We start from the raw sequence: 17,104 nt of genomic DNA, 5'->3' as shown, positions 1-17,104 counted from the left end.
TTCAAAACGGAGCGGCAGTCAGTTAGACAGCTGTACAGGCCCGGTGTACAGGGTTGGCTGAAACAGAAAGTGAATAGTCACTGAGACAATTTATCAGATACGGAGGCAACTTTCATACGGTGTTAACTTTATTTATTTCCGGGGATCAAGGGGTCATACTTGAGTGGGAAAATGTAAAATTTGCATGCGGCTTCTGGAATGGCTAAAACTGGATCCCCGGTCCCCTTTGGTAGATCGGAATTAATGGCTGATCTTAGTGGTAAGGCAGTAATTTTCTGACTTTTTACCTTTTGAGAGCTCCATCTGGAATTTGTGAAGTGCGTTGGAGGCCTTGGAAGGTGGAGAAAGAGATAAAACTATACGGCAGTCGGTAACTCTTAGCGTGGATAAACGAGATTTTTCGCGCTTGGATTCTGAAGTCAAACGAGAAGCAATTTCAGTTTGCAGTCATTTGTTTAAACGTTTAGTCATTGTTAGGCCAAGGTGCTATTCATACCTTGACAAGAAAACGTTCAGTTTTCGTTTTCGTTCGCAGACCCTAGTCAATTGCAACCACGGTGTCACTTACATTATACATGCATGTGGCGTTGATTACATTTCCAAGAATGCAAACGATGTTAGCTGATCCGTTACACTTTAAAAATTCATTGGAAAAAAAACTCCTGTTTATTTGGCTGAAGGGAAAGAGTCGATAGTTTCATCGATTTATTTTTTGCTTACTGCGAAAGCAGGCTGAGGAAGCAAGAAGGCTCAACGACAACATCTTGAAAAAATCTAGTTTGTAATGTTTAATGACCGTTCCACGCATGTGGAGTACTCTGTGTGTAATAATTAACTACCATGGGAAAAAAGAGCCATTCCTCAGCACCAGCGAGCAGAGTGGTGTCGACTTTTGTTACCAGAAAGCTCTGTTATATAGTTTCACGTCTCCAGCCGGAAATTGATTTTTATACCGTCAGAGTTTTCACAGCTTGTAAGAATCATTACCAGGAAGCAAACCTTGTTTAGAATAAAAAGTTTCCAAGAAATAGTGCTTTCTTTAAACTTCCAGCCAGCACGTTTCGTGCGTAGTTTTTTGCAAAGTTAAATTCGAAGCTACACGGAACTAAAGAGATCTGTTTCGTTTGATTAGTCTTTCGGTAAGAGTTCAGGAGTTTGTTGGCCACGGAGAATCAATTTCAAAGAATCTTTATCTCCACGAAATCATCAAAAACTTGGAGGACGATAGCGGTTTAGGTTTATGAACGCTGTACTTCATTCCATGGATTAGGACTTCGGTTTCCCCTCCAGCTACCCAGCGGTAGAGTCATATTTGGATTTATATTATTCACGGTACGGTCTTTGCAATGAACACCGCTCCTTTTTGCTGTGTTAAACTAGTCAATTTTTACACCAACGATCCGCAGGCATAGGATAGGATAGGATAACTTTATTTAGACACGGTAAACTCATCAGACGCAACTATAAAAACCTAATTAATTACCAGAATTATTACAAATTATACAACGACTACAGCTACATTATTCAAAATTGTTCTAAGTAATCAATAAATATAACTATAATATTAAATGACAAAATAAAAACCTGCCTTACATGAGTGCCGTGTATAGAATTGTAGATTAACTTGATGAAAAGAAACGCTCGCCGCCAGCCCGGAACGCTCTAAGGGAGTCAGCCTGCCTCAATTCGATTGGTAAATTATTCCAAAGAACTGCTCCAGTGTAGCTGAAGCTATTTTTCATATAGTTTGTGTGTGGCTGTGGGATAGCTAGTTTGCCCTCTGTGTCCCTTAAGGAGTAACTGAAGACGCTACTACGGTCAACAAATATAGAACTAAGGTAATCGGGAGTAAGACCATTAAGCGACTTATAAACCATTACAGCCTTATGGATTGTTCGTTGAGAATCAAGTTTTATCCATCCACGTTTTTGGATAAGGTTATCAGCGTTGGCATCATAGTTCGAGTGAGTATACGCGCAGCGCGATTTTGAAGTTTTGTAAGTTTACTGGCTAGGGTTTTGCCGCAACATCCCCAGACAGAATCGCAGTAATCAAAGTGAGGCTGTACTAAAGACATGAAGATTGATCGGAGAGTCTCATGTGGAACGAAAGACCTCACTCTCTTCAACGCTCCAATACCAGACGCGATTTTCTTACATAAAGTCTCAACATGAACATTCCAGGATAAAGTCTGATCAATATGAACACCTAGAGATTTCGTAGAGGTAACTTGAGTTATAGGTGCACCGTCAATAATAAGTGACGGAGGGTTGTGAAACGTGCTTAGCCTTTGCCTCGATCCGATCAACATAAACTCAGTTTTAGATGCGTTAAGAGTAAGCTTGTTAGCAGTTAGCCATTTTTTAACTCTAGCAAGATCCTCATTTAAAACAGTGTTAATACTTTGGGTGTTATTACTAGCAAAAGTTATGTGTGTGTCGTCAGCATACATTCGAGGTTCAGAATTTAATAGACAGTAAGGTAAGTCGTTAATATATATTAGAAAAAGGAGTGGACCCAGAATTGTACCTTGAGGTATACCACAAGTAAGGAAATGGTCCCCAGAGAGAGAACCATTTATAAAACATCGTTGCTTGCGGCAGTCCAAGTATGATCTAAACCAATTGTATGAAGTGCCACTGACACCATATTTCGCAAGTTTAGACAAAAGAATATCGTGATCTACGGTGTCAAAGGCTTTCTTTAAATCCAAGAAAACGACTGCGTTTACATTACCCTGGTCAATGTTGTAAGCCCAGCTATCGGTAGCTTCAAGTAAGGCAGTGACAGTGGAATGAAGAGGTCGAAATCCCGATTGGTGTCTTGAAATGAGTTTGTGTATAGTAAGGTAATTATAGAGTTGATCACAAATAATTCTCTCAAAGACTTTAGCTACAACTGGAATTACTGAAATTGGGCGGTAATTATTTAGATCTGAACGATTACCCTGTTTGAACAAGGGGATGACTTTCGAAAGTTTCCATTCATCAGGGAAAATTCCAGAAACAATAGAATGATTAAAGATAGTACAGAGTGATTCGGCTATTAAGTCAGCACATTCGCGCAAGAGTTTTGCAGATATTCTGTCCAAACCAGTAGATTTTGACTCACATAATCTGGATAAAAGAAGAAGAACCTTAGAGACGCTGGTCGGTTTTAGTTCGAATATGCAGTGACCAGTCTCAGCTAAATAATCCAAATGAGAAGAATTGTCTTCATTGGCGTGAATATCATTTGCTAACTTAGGCCCAATGGAAGAAAAATGATCATTAAAGGCGTTAGACAACTCATGAGAATCATAAATAGAATTGCCACAGGAGAGCTTAAGTTCGCTTATGACACATTTGTGTGATTTCCTAGACATAAGCTCATTGACAATCCGCCAAGTGTTACGTGGATCACTTTGGTACTCATTGAGGGTATGCTTATAGTGACATTCTTTCGCACGTTTGATTTCATTGTTTACTATATTGCCAAGTTTTTTGAATTTACGCCAGTCCTCCGCATTACCAGAACGAGTGGCTTTTAACTTAAGAATATCTCTTGCATGCAAGCGCTTTTTGAGTTGCGAAGTAATCCAAGGTGATTTGCAAGGGCGAACACGTTTATTACGCAAGAGGGCATGCTTGTCAACACAACGAAGGAACAGTTTTTTCCAGGCTTCCCACATATCATTTGGGTTATCCGCATAGTTACCTATGATCTACCAATTTTGATGTACAATATCTCTACGAAAATTGGATAAATTAAAGTTATTAAATTTTCTATAGGTAACTGTAGTATGGCCCCTCGAGGGTAAATCTACAGAAAGCTTGCGATAAGCATAAATAAGGCTGTGATCGCTTATGCCTATATGAGACACTCCAGAACATACAATCCTATCAGGACGGTTAGTAAAAACGAGGTCAATTAAAGTTGAAGAGGATTCAGTGCAACGAGTGGGATCAGTAATGAGCTGCTGCAGGCTGTAAACGTCAGCGATGCTAGAGAGTAGATTTGCGTTATGGTCCAATTGAGGAGCAGCTAAGTTGCAGTTCAGATCGCCCAAAACATAGAACTCAACATTCTCCGCGTCAATTTTACCTATAAGCGATTCGAAATAACTAAAGATCTCAACTGAAGAGTCAGGCGGCCTATACCAGGTTACCACGAGAAAAGGCTTTGATCTCGGTTTGCGGATTTCTATACAAAGATTTTCCAGTTGGTGAATACTCAAATCAGATCGCAAAGAATAACTAATGTTCGAGCGAACAAAGAAACAAACACCACCGCCAAAGCGGCCATTTGTTTTCCTGTCACGGCGAATAATTTCATAGCCAGGAATGTAAACATCACTGTCCTTAACCGAGTCGTCAAGCCTGGTCTCGTTAATTGATAGAACATCAACGGGCGTGTCTGCGAGCAAGATTCTCAGTTCGTCGATATGTTTCACCAAACTGGCGACATTCAAATTAGCTAGTTTGAATCTAGTGTACAGTTAAATTCAATAGTAAAGGCGGTCTCTGTGGCGGTCGTACTACGCGACCAGAACGGGTTGTGACGTTCTCCTGATCCGAGGGAACTGGGGCTACTACTACAGCCTTCATCCCAGCCTGTGGTGAGGATTGTGGGATTTGTTCCGCCGCACCTGACCATTAGGCGTTAACACAATGTAACTCCTTTCGCCGTACTCTCTCCGGACAGTGGCGTCTGTCTTCATTTGTGGAAGGTAAACTTGGTCACCGGCCGTCAAGGGAGGCAAGTCATGAACTCTATGATGCGAATCATAGTTCTCTTTTTGCCTCTGCTTGAGTTCAGAGTCCTTCTTGCTAAGACGTTCAGGTGCAATCACGTCCGGTTTCAGCTTGCAGGGATGTACAGGTACCGTCGTACGCAGGTTTCGTGACATAAGAAGTTGTGCGGGGCGATACCCTTGTTCCAAAGGTGTTGAACGGTATGCCAATAGCGCTAAGTGGGGATCAGGGCACTTGTCAAACAATCTCTTCACCGTCTGCACTGCCCGTTCCGCCTCTCCGTTAGCCTGTTCGGAAAGTGTGCTACTCGTGACATGGGTAAATCCATAGTCCTTTGCAAAGTTCACAAAGTCCTTTGATGCGTAGTTAGGACCGTTCTCAGAGATAAACGTTTCAGGTGTCCTGAAACGACTGCCTAGTTTTCAGACTTGCAATGATGCTTTGTCATGTAGTACTTGCTAACGGAGACACTTCAATGAAACGAGAGTAATAGTCTACCACTACTATGTATGTCTTTCCTTTCCAGAAGAGTTGGTCAGAAGCCGCTTTTTGCCAAGGATAGTCTGGGAGTTCCGATGCGATCATAGGCTCGACATGGTTTCGTCTGTACTTTCTGCAAACGGGACACTCGTTTACAAGCTCTTCTAGTTGTCGACCTATCCCAGGCCACCAGACACTCTCTCTTGCTCGGACGCGGCATTTCACTATACCATAGCGACCGGCATGTAATTTGTCTAACACGTCCAATCGCATTGAAGCTGGTATTACCAATCGACGTCCTTTGAGTAATAACCCACTTTGAACTGTAAGTTCGGCTGCAAAGGGGGCATACAGCTTTACTGGGCCTTTTAAGGAACACTTTTCTGGCCAGCCTTTATTACAGTCAGTCATGATCTGTTTGCACACTTCATCTTCCTGCAGATGAGCTTTAATTTCCTCCAGGCGTTTTCCAGTTGCAGGTAGAGTCTGTAAAACATAGTTAACGTAAAGATTTCCCTCTTCTTCTAAGGAGCAATCCATTGTCGTTGGCTCAGGATTTGGAGCTCTCGAAAGGGCGTCGGCACAGTTTAGATTCTTTCCAGGTACATGGACAATGTTGAAGCTGTATTTCATCAACCGCATTCGGAAGCGTTGAATGCGAGGAGGTAAGCAATCCAGATCTTCCTTTGAGCTTATGAGATAAATTAAGGGCTTGTGATTTGTCTGCACATCAAAGGTTTTCCCGAGTAGGTAGCTGTTGAAGCGTTCACATGCCCAAGTAGTGGCGAGTGCCTCTTTCTCAATTTGGGCGTACCTTTGTTTACATGCAGTTAACGACCTTGACTGTTATCTTTTTAAAATAGGTTGCAAAGAAAGTCCTGCGTGTCTTTGTGGTTTTTACAACGAGTCAGTTAAGCATTTCTTTCTTGAATGTCCACTTTATTTTGCCCCTAGAATTAATTAGCTCTCCTCTGTTGCTCGCATATTTGGTCATATATGGTCTTCTACGTCCAAAGCAGAAATTATATCAGTTTTCTGTTGCGATCACAGTTACTTTCTCCAAATCAAAATAGTGATTTATTTTTTCATGTCCAGTCTTTCATATCTGATTCGAAGAGATTTAATAAAAGTACTTAAGTGTGTATTTTCCACCTGTTAGCTTTGCTTAAATGTTCTTTTTGTCTGTTTTGCTGCCGCTTTGACTAACTATTTAATGTTATTTCGAAGTGAGCCCTCTTGATGAGTTCTTTTTCTATTAGTGCAAACTTCGCCAATAAAATATGTTTAAATAAAATAAAATAAAAACATTTTTTTGTCGTTTCTTTTAAAGACAGACACAAATTTGCATAAGTGGTATATTGCTTCACCAGGAAAATGTTTGCTTGCTGAGTGGGGTCTCTCGAAAATTAAGACCGAATCGTCCGAAGAATATTCATGCCAGGGATCCGGCCAAAGGGACACTGTGGCAGATATATCCTGAGGCAGAACAGCAAATTTTCAGTCATGTAAATTTTTGCTCTACAATTTATCTATTATGACTCCTACCTTCAATTACCCTGGATGCCAGAGGAATTGTATTGTCAAGTTCGGAGAGAACGCTCAGCGTTTATTTGGAATCGCTGAGTGAGTTCTCTCCGAACCAAAAAAAAATTCCTCTGGCCCTCAGGGTAACCTTTAATGTATAGTTCTTTTCCCAAATGTCGGTAGAATGAATAATCTCGTTTGACCAGGAGAAATGGCAGGCGCGAAGCAGCAGAGAAGAGATAAATTATAGAATCAGAGCCCGAATTCGGAAAATTGATTCAAACTAAAGCATGTGAATGCGCAATAAAGGAAAAGAAGCTTACCTTTCCTTCGAAAATAAAATGAGGAACGAGAACGTTGCGATAAAACCATGTAAAGAGCCCTCAAAACAATTACAATAGGGGCAACTTTGGTTTCTCCAGAGACGGTTAGAGCGGAGGAAATATCTGAATTTTGAATGAGGAAACCAGCTTCCGGATCAGTCGACAGCTGTCAAATAAAAAGTTCAAAGACCGTAGCGCAACAAACCTATTCGTCACATGTTGCGCTACACCCAATCTGTCGTCGCGCCCAGCAAGCTTGCCTGTTGACATATTTCCGGTTTCCCAGGAAATACTGTTAAACTTGACCTCACTCGCTGAAAAAACACGCTTTTCCTTTTCCTAAATAAAAACTATGCTATCAAGCAATGGTTTGAAAGAACCCCGGCCAGCAAGGGATTGCCAGCACATCAATTTTCCATGCAGCCAGCAACGAAATGCCTTGGGAGCGGATATTTTGCATATTGTCTCTATTGAGACCTCCTGAGGAAGCGCTTGAAACAAGTTAGAGGGCGTATATACAATTTCTTTTTTTATTGACGACCAATTTGGCCATGAAAAGTAACAGAGAAGTGTCATAAATTCGTTTTCAACGAAAAAACAAAATAAACCAGACGCTGTTGCTGAACGAAAGAATGGTTTTCTATTTGAGTTGTCCAGTCTAGGAACTTCATGTAGTGATGTCCACCTTTGAATGGTGTGTGGGCAGTTTGCTTCAGTCGCTTATTACATGTTTGTTAGTTTCACGTTTCTCCCCGCACCTGATTAATATATAATCAGTTCACTAATGGGACACGTCATCACGACGACATAAGTTATAGGCAGACGTGGTTTTAGAACATACAATGCATAACCAAAGAAATAACATGAAGGCGTTAACAAGTTCAGTGTATTCGAAGATAGACCACACTGAAGAAAGTGTTTTGTCGGTCGCGATCGTTTCAATGTTATCAAACCTTTTATTCTGGTTCACGTTAGGGATGTTACAACAATGGAAGTTGTGCGGTTCGAATCCTAATAAGAAAACTGCACGATCATGAAATATACGGAAAATAGAGTGAACAAGAAGCGATTCATATTTACCGAGTGACTCGCTCAGGTTCACAAATAACGAAACATGGTTTTACATTAGTATTATCAAATTACCGTTTGTCTTAAATCCCTTAATGTTCGTCATGATAATCAAGTCATCATGACAAGCATTAGAATCATTACTGCTATTGGATTACTGCTAAAGCTAAATTACCTTACATACTACTAATGTACTCACTTTTTCTCTTTTCTTTCGGTCAATGTAGGTCATGCATGCAGCCCTCCTTGCCTTCTCGTATCAAATACAACTGACATAATAACGATTCACTACCAAACTTCAGCAGTACATTCAGTTCTGTCGGGTTTGACAAGAGCTGTGGCCATTGATGTCCATTTCAGCCAGGGCTACATATTTTGGAGCGATGTCACAGAATTAAACATAAAACGCTCTAGAATTGATGGATCAAGCGTAACCGTTATCATTAGCAACATCGGTGTTTGTGATGGACTTGCAGTGGAATGGAGGACATCACAACTGTAGTGGTCTGATACGACACACGACTCAATATATGTATCTGACTTATCAGACAATAACCAACGAAGTGTGATGTCTGCTGGGCTCGACAACCCAAGGGATATAACTGTGGATCCTGATAGTGGGTGAGTAAGCACTTTGCTCATTGAATCACGCGAAAAAGGAAAAAAGAGTCACAATTACAAACTCAGGAAAGGGGGGAGGAGGGGCAAGTACCAATAGTGATTAGTGATAAGGCTACACCTGCAAATGACTTGTCGCTACAAAATGATTGAACTTTCACATTTTTGTTCCCCACTTTCGTAGAAGAAATTTCATTGAACTAATTCTAGTACACTATATGGCTGAATATAAAGTCCATCAAAAGTTGTTACTAACTCAGGAGAGCAGAGAAACAGAAATGGTACACCACAGAAGAGAGAGAACAACAGTTCATCAAATAACTAAACGGAAAGGCGCCAAAAAGTTGAGCTATGTGCACCATTTCGTCACAAAACTGCTCAAACCTCGTATGCTCCTATACAAAGAAAGGAGCGAGACAATTAGAATTAGAATTTTAGCACATTATCATATTTACCAAATTGGTTTCTTACAGATTCATGTTTTGGACTGACTGGGGTCTTAATCCAAAAATTGAAAAAGCAACCTTAAATGGAAATCAAAGAATTTCTATAAGTAACATCAGATCTCTACTGGCCGAATGGTATTGAACTTGACAGAGGAAACCAGAACATTTTCTGGGCAGACGCAGGAGTCGACAGAGTCGAATCTGTCGATTATGACGGCAGCAACAGAAGACTGCTTTTCCAGCAAAGCGGCTTACACCCTTTTGGAGTAGCCTTGATACCTCCTTTCTTATATTTTACTGACTGGGCTACACGTACAAGGTTACACAAACTGGATGCCGACACCGGGGACTTCATAATAAGTGATTACACTGTAAGTGGCCGAGCTATGGGAATCGTTGCCTATGACAGTTCAAGGCAATCGTCAGGTATTAAGTGTTATTTCATTTCTTTCACTCTTATATCTTGCATACAAGCACCCAGGAAAGATGTCACAAGGCATTTTATAACGTTTCCTCAACACAAGACGTATTCTGCGCATGTTCAATCCAAGAGGTTCCTACTTATGTGTGATATTTAACAATCAGATTATGAGCTCGAGATTTCTGTTACGCATAGAAATCGAGGGGAACCCAACCCCACAACTATTAATTAAAAGTTGGAAGTCAAAATGAAACTGGCTTTTTAAAAGTGCTTGTTGTGTATAAGAGGGATTCTTGCTTATCACTAAAATGGGCATCACTGGCTATCTATCAACTTATATCCCATGGTGTTGTGACTAGGGTACCTAGCGGATTCAACATGCACAAGGGCAACCTCTGCAGCAAGTGTCATTAAAGCCAGTAGACCCTTATTTTTAATATCAGGAACACTTTTGGGACTAAAAAGCAGCAAAATATCTGTGAAACTGTGAAGCGAAGAGGAAGTTATAATTTTGACATATACCAGTATTAACAGGCACTAAGAACAGTGATACAGTTTTAGTGTAAGCCAAACTAAATAGAGATAGTCACGCATAATCCAGAACCATATCCTGGGATAACAAGAAATACTACCTGGCATAATCAGAGATAACTGGATTGTTGTTTACTAATGTAAGATATTCTGCACCCTGGCCCTTGCCAAAAGCTCTTTCAAAAAAGTAAAGCTACCTCTTATTGACATTTACATATAAAATTTGTTATGTAGCAGTATCGTTGTAGTTAGCATTATACACAGTAGTATTTTCCTGGATTCCAAATGACACCTTTTTTCTACATGTAGCCTCAAGTTCATGTAATGTAAAAAATGGAGGATGCAGTCATTTCTGTGTAACAGAGTCATCTGGACACAAATGTGTTTGTCCTGCTGGTTTATCGTTAAATTCAGATGAGAGGACATGTGAGGAGGGTAAGTTTTTATCAACTTTGATTGTGATTTGTGTCATATTTAGTTCAGCTGTTGGCATTTAGTTACAATTTAGTTTAATCATGCCACAAGATGGTAGCGCATCCTTTGGTCTTCATTTGTTGCTCTAATCAGGGTGTAGACAAAACGTGGGGTAGGCCATGGCGTAGGCCATGGTATAGGCCATGGCCTATCCTGTGGCCTACTCTACTGCCTACCGGTGGTCAAATTAAAAAATCAAAGTGCCGCTGTCGTTACTCGTGGATATGAAAGTTACCGCGATTGTTTAAAATTGGCAGGCTGAAGGCTGTTAATTGTGTAACAGCACGGTGGGCTCTCATATGCAACTAGATACCCAAAATAATGCATGTATGTGAGGTAATCCCCTTTGCTGGAATTCAACCCTGTGAAATACATATACCATTTCTCCAATAGGCATAAGATTACTCTTTAACACATCCTCCATAAAGAGCTGTACCATGTGTTCAAAGTTCGTTGCACAGATGACAGGGTAATTTTCAATAAGGTCTGATTTTTGCTGCCAGATCATATTGTTAATGTCATCAGGTTTAGCAAGTAGAGCAGATCCATTTAGTAATATTAACACTTTTTGTGTCAGTTATACATTCCTCCAACAATACTGTTACACTTAGAAACAGATGATCTGAACCATAACTGATCACAGCAAGTGCATACATATTCAGGGCCATGTGTTATATCTTATCACGAAAAAGACTGAATCACTTTTGACATGGAATGTCTAATAGAGTCTTGACCTTGACAAATTTCAGTTTGGTTTAGCCTTAAGCTCTGCATAGCTTTCCTGAAATGGTTTTCTGCTTTTCTGCTTAGGTCTCTGATATGTTCTGGATTGCTTTTCTTTTCCTATTCCCTTGCTGCTTCAATATTTCAGATCTTTTTTGGCATTTTGCATTTTTTTTCTTTTTTCCTGAACTCTTCAAGTGACTTTGTCTCTTCCGCTTTATAGATTCTCTCATGTAAGCTCTTTTTTGCCACTGCTTTGTAGAAATTATTACTGACACACATCATTTTTGGCCATCGTTAATTAATCGATTATTACCAGGCTCTGAATAATTGTTGACATTGGTAACACCACTGATTTCATAACCTGAAATACTGTCATTATAATATTCTAACTGAAGTGCTGAAACATAGTGTCTTCCATCTAGATGTCCAATGTTCACGGTAGTTCGCTGTTGTCCGCTTATAGGACGGATAACAGTTACTGGTGCCCACCCCTCAATGGATTCATTTAAACGTATAGTAACATTTAATGCATTGCAAATTGCTTGCACAATAAGTGCATCACACCATGTATGTTGCTGTGACAACAAACGCACAATTGCTCTGTAATGGGTCCAATACATTTGTGACGGTTGTTTCTGATGGATTCAACTCCAGCAGCATGCACATTCATGTGATAGGAAGGATCATTATATAACTGGTGGGCAACAGAAGAAAAGAAGCATGAACCATCTGAGGTACATTCTACTGCCTTCAATCCTTTTTGAGCTAATCGAGCCCGCAACAGTGCTATAGAAGGATTTCTCAGTATTGTATGTGCTTTATGTGTACTCGTTCCATGAGCAACAGGGCCTGGGTTCGATTCAATGTCTCCTGATATCAATAGCTTTTCTCTTGATAGACAATAAATTTCATTTTGTTGGTTCAATTTTGTCGAATGCGTAGTAGCAGATTGATCTTGAATACACAATAGAACTGACAAGTCTTTTTTGTGTTTAGCAGTCCTGCGGATAAAAAGATAAAAAGGACGATTTGAATCTCCTACTCTCGAAGATTGTGATATCTGAGTTGCGGTCTAGGTATAGAGGTATAATATTTTCCAAAAGCAAGAGATAAACACTTTCTCAACTCAGACGAGCTCGGTACGTCCTTATTTAAATAATGCACCATACATTTCCTAATTACCTTGTCTTTTTGAAACAAGCTCGACGTTTTCTTGTAAGGAATTAATCCTGGAAGGTTCTCTGTCCCGAGGAGCATATACTGTTTTTCATATCACGGATGCTGTTCAAGTCGTATTCATGTAGCTTGCAAAACTTCGTGATAGCTTTGATAAACATTGGTATACTTTGATAGCTTCGATGTTACTCTCCAAATGGCAGTCACGTTCCAAATGAAATTTATTTATCCCCCGTGAATTTAGGGGATGAACAGGCACTGTCTTCTCACCATGTGTCTGTCGATTCCATTTCTACATGTATTAAAATCTTCGCGTTGGTCAGTGAAAGGCGGTGCACAATTAATTGCAGCAATCTGCACTTGTTCAGAATATTTTGCTTCACCTTCGAAGAAAGCCATTTCTTTAATTCTTCCGTTTCTTGCTTCTAAATACAGCGGAAGGTGCTCAAACACTTAAAAAAAAAGCGACATACAGCAATGGCGGCGCACAACCTCGCGAAAAGGAACTCACAGCTTTCTAAGCTGTGTTGTGATTATGCATCCTGATTGGCTTATAGACCTTTTTCATAATGCCGGCCCGATAAAATATTCTTTTGTTTCTAGCCTCGCTACAATGTGCAAAATTCAAAAGAACATGTTAACCAAATGAGGCCAGTAGGTTCAATTAACATAAATATCAAATCGGTCGCCATTTATGAAAGTAGTCTATTAGATCGATCTTCCGGTTACGCAGGAGTGACACATTTGCATAAAGAACCTCACCAAAACTCGTGGATATATCCACGGGTAAAAAGAAAAAGCGCAGAGCATTGCCGCAATTCTTTCAACGTTAGGACCGTCTCACCAACGACTTTCTTCTGCTGTTTTGGCGGCCACGGTTTCAGCAGTATATACCTACTGTTAAAACAGAAATATACCCCACGTCCGAGCCGTCCGCAGACATCTTCCGCGTGTGAAAAGCGGGGTTTCAAAAAGAAACTGGAATCCAGTCCACAACGACCGCTCGTTTTCCTTACTGTCACACAATAGTCGGACTAGTCGTTATGATGTTTGCCCAAAATTGAGTTTATCGTGCATTCTGCTCCTGGCCTAAGCCATGGCCTACCCCACGTTTTGTCTACACCCCTCTAATTAGCTCTTTATTCGAATTTTCTACTCTCTTTTTTTTTTTCTTTTCTCAACGTTGTTCTCGTTCTAATCTCAACTTTATTTTCTTATCAGCATATTCTTTTTGGCAGTCTTTCATCTTTCCTTATTTCCTGGCCCGCCTAGATTAGCCACGCTACCTTCGGGTCAGGTAATCCCGTATTTATTTAATAGCACCCCAATAAAAATCAACTTCAACTTCAAGGATTATAGGTTTTAATTTTCTCACTAGAGGAAAAGAGTATTAGAAATACAGTTCCTGTGTGTAGAAAGGCATGCTAAATTATGATTATCCAGTATAAAAGTGATAACATTAATTTCTAGTCAAAGTTATTAGTTTGTGCTGGAATCCATTTGGAAACACTAATTCAAGTTAAGCTTTGATTGTCTCAAGGTAAATAAAGTTGAGAAGTTTGATCACTAATTTTATTTTCAAAGTTGCAGGCAGCAACATAATTTGAAAATACTAAAGCAACAAGTTTCAGATAAGTAAAGTGAAAACTGTTTTGAACGTAGTTTGGAAGTTAACGACAGTAAGCCATCTTTAATCAACTCTCTCACGCTCCTAGTTGCATGCGCTTGTATATATATCAGGAGCCCATCTGGAGCGTGCAACTTCCATACAGCGTCTGTGAAACGGCGTTTTCACAAGTAGGTTTATTTTTAGACTAGCCCTTCCCGCGAATTAGGTCAAAAAACAAACGCAGTTCCGGTTCGGTGACCCTATGACGTCAGCTTCATTTCTTGTAATTGGTCATCGGGCTCCTGTGGGAGTCTCATTCGCGGGAAATTCAATCTAAAAATAAATCGGTCTGTGAAAACGCCGTTACACAAACACAGTAGAGTTGTAGGCTCCGGGTCATGGGTTCCTGATATATCAAAATATGATTGACAGATATGTAAATGTACCGGAAGTTAAGCTTACCAAAAGTGTATATCGTAACAAAAACAAATATTCATTTTTATCAACTGAGTTGAGGAGTGTAGTAATTTGGCCATCCTGAAGAAATTGAAAAAAAAAAAAACTGAACAGATGTAAGTGAGCACTAGCCTTAGTCAATTCAATCTCAGGAGGAGCTACAGTTTTGAAAAAAACTGATGCTCTTTTCAATTGAGCTTAATTTGGAATCTTACCGGGAACTCGTTAAAATGTTTCTTTCGAAAGATTTGGAATGTGCATAGAAAATATAGATGCAAACCCTTGCCGTTCATAAACGTCTTGATCAACTCTATTTTTATTCACTACCTGGGACATCACAAATCTTCTCATACGATTCAGATTTCACAGAGTCCTTATCACCATTCTGTGAAGGTAAAAGGGTAACCAATACAGTTTGAGCCTATACCCTTTGCCTTTCAAGCCTTTTCAAACATTTATTTATACAATGTGGTCCATGTGCTCCCCTAAAACAATGTTTGGGAAAGGACCTTGTTACCTGCACTTCCCTTAAGCAGCTTAAGTTGCCTAAGGAAGAATGACTCGACAGTAGGTAGTCACAGGATTATATAACCCCATGTACTGTCTGAACACAAATATAATTAACGATATTATTCTATCACTGAGTGAGCTTGAGTTCGGGGATCCCATATAGCAGTGGTAGACATGCTTGTTGTATCTTATAAAACAGACCCAAAAGGTGCTACCATCTTGGATTGTGAGCATTGCTTCAATTCACCTTCATCCAAACAAAGTACCCATTCTGACAGAAATTTGCACTGAAGTCAATCACAGCAGTAATTGTCATCTGAAATTTCTGCTCCGCCCACTCCCCTCTTCCCAAACAGCAGGACTTGACTCATCTTTGTTTTGCTTTGTTTGTACTGTATTATATGTGTCAAACTTTTTTCCCACCTTATGTCAGTACCAGGTACCTGCCATAAAATAAGCAAACTTTGAGTGTCGTAAAACTGGCAGAAACCCAATCATGAAACTTTTTTTTTTTTTTTTTGGTGAACCTAATACCAGGCGCATTATTAAGGACAAAAGGGAAAACACGAAGAAATGTGTGCAATCTTTACGGAATAGTTTTCAGAACAAAACACAAAATCAAACCAGGTTTTGTATGGCGTTCCATCTCCGCCAAAAATCGAAGTTGTAACGCGACATCCAACTTTACATATTGGCATCGGACTGTGTCATGTCAACATTAATATTCACGTAAACAAACTTCGAACTTACCAACACAAAGTCGGTAAATACAAATCAACTTCCAACTTAACGATCAACTTTTGATTTTACGTCGCTAATACCAAGCTTTTAGGTCAACTTTACATTTCATGTCGTCAATACCAAGTTCGTAAATTTAGACTTTAAACTCATATACATCGACTTCTATAAACAAATTGCGATTTTGAGACGGCAATACCACATTATATTGACGGCTAGTTGGGAGAAAATATATTCCGTATTCCGCCGTTAATATAATGTGGTATTGCCGTCTCAAAAAACTGTAAACTAATCAACCCGCGCCTGATCGAAATTTCAATTCTTTCTACCTGCGAAACGTATTTGTTTGCGTACGTCAGCAAACCAATTCAGTGCAATGACGTCAATTTCAACATTAGAACCAATCACAGGCCGCAAAAGTGAGACGGCAATACCACGAAATATTGACGGCTCGCGCATAGGCAAAACTACAAGAAGATCGCGATAACAAAGGAGACTTTTGTCTGATTGGCTGTTGAAAATTGTAGTATCCAGTGTTCCAACCGCGCGCTGTGATATAAACAAAGATGGCTTTCGAAGCGGTGATTTCAACCTGTGCTTCTTCGATCGTTCTATATAGCTTCTGCCAGTTGAAGGCGGTCATTTAAACTTTAGGTGACAGGGAAAGATTCTGCAAGGGGCATTTTAGGCGGCGGAAAGTTTTCTTTCGTTACGCTTTTTGTAAGCAGCCCTTTTAGTCTGCTCGGGGAAGCAACGCTTCTGAAGTTGCTTCGAGTCAGCTTTTATACTTTTTAGCTTTATTTCTCCATTTAAGTGAATGCATCGGAACAAATGCTCAAAGTGCGAAAAGACCCGAGCAAAGGCCAGATTCCTTTGTTGGAAAGGGAGTACTATCTAACGTGGTTGCGAAATATATCCCTCGAGCTCGCAGGCTTCGATTTATCCAACTTGAATGCAGCGCTGGAAGGAAGTATGTCACTTCATTCACTTTCTTGCATTGATCGTTTAGAGTTATGAGATGTCCTCAGTCCTTTGAAAGAACATCTTATCTCAACAGATACGTCGACAGAAATTTAATACCAGCCGCTATTTTGTGTATGTGTCTGAGGCCAACCTGGTTCACTGCATTTATCTCATGTGCAAACACTCTCAAGATACACTACCTTAAAAATTTCAAGAAATTTCATTTAACGGAACCAAAACATTATTCTTAGATACATCAACTGATCATGAAGGCATGCTTGATAATATATGCTAAAATGAGTCAATAA

At 39.9% G+C, this 17,104-nt stretch overlaps 1 long non-coding RNA gene and 1 pseudogene across 1 annotated transcript; one reads left to right on the top strand and one right to left on the bottom strand.

Annotated features, from left to right (window-relative positions):
* LOC138033747 (uncharacterized) overlaps window positions 1-17,104 on the top strand; it is a 72,471-nt pseudogene that overhangs the window by 16,895 nt on the left and 38,472 nt on the right.
* LOC138033750 (uncharacterized) lies at window positions 10,103-12,936 on the bottom strand. The gene is made up of 2 exons (XR_011128659.1): window positions 12,527-12,936; window positions 10,103-12,345 (listed from the first exon to the last, which is right to left on the bottom strand). It is a non-coding gene; the product is annotated as an uncharacterized lncRNA (long non-coding RNA).

The sequence above is a fragment of the Montipora capricornis genome, chromosome 14, assembly GCF_036669925.1.
Source record: "Montipora capricornis isolate CH-2021 chromosome 14, ASM3666992v2, whole genome shotgun sequence".
NCBI classification, from domain to species: Eukaryota; Metazoa; Cnidaria; class Anthozoa; order Scleractinia; family Acroporidae; genus Montipora; species Montipora capricornis.
Note: the sequence above shows the minus strand (reverse complement) of the source record. Positions and strands in the feature narration are given on the sequence as shown.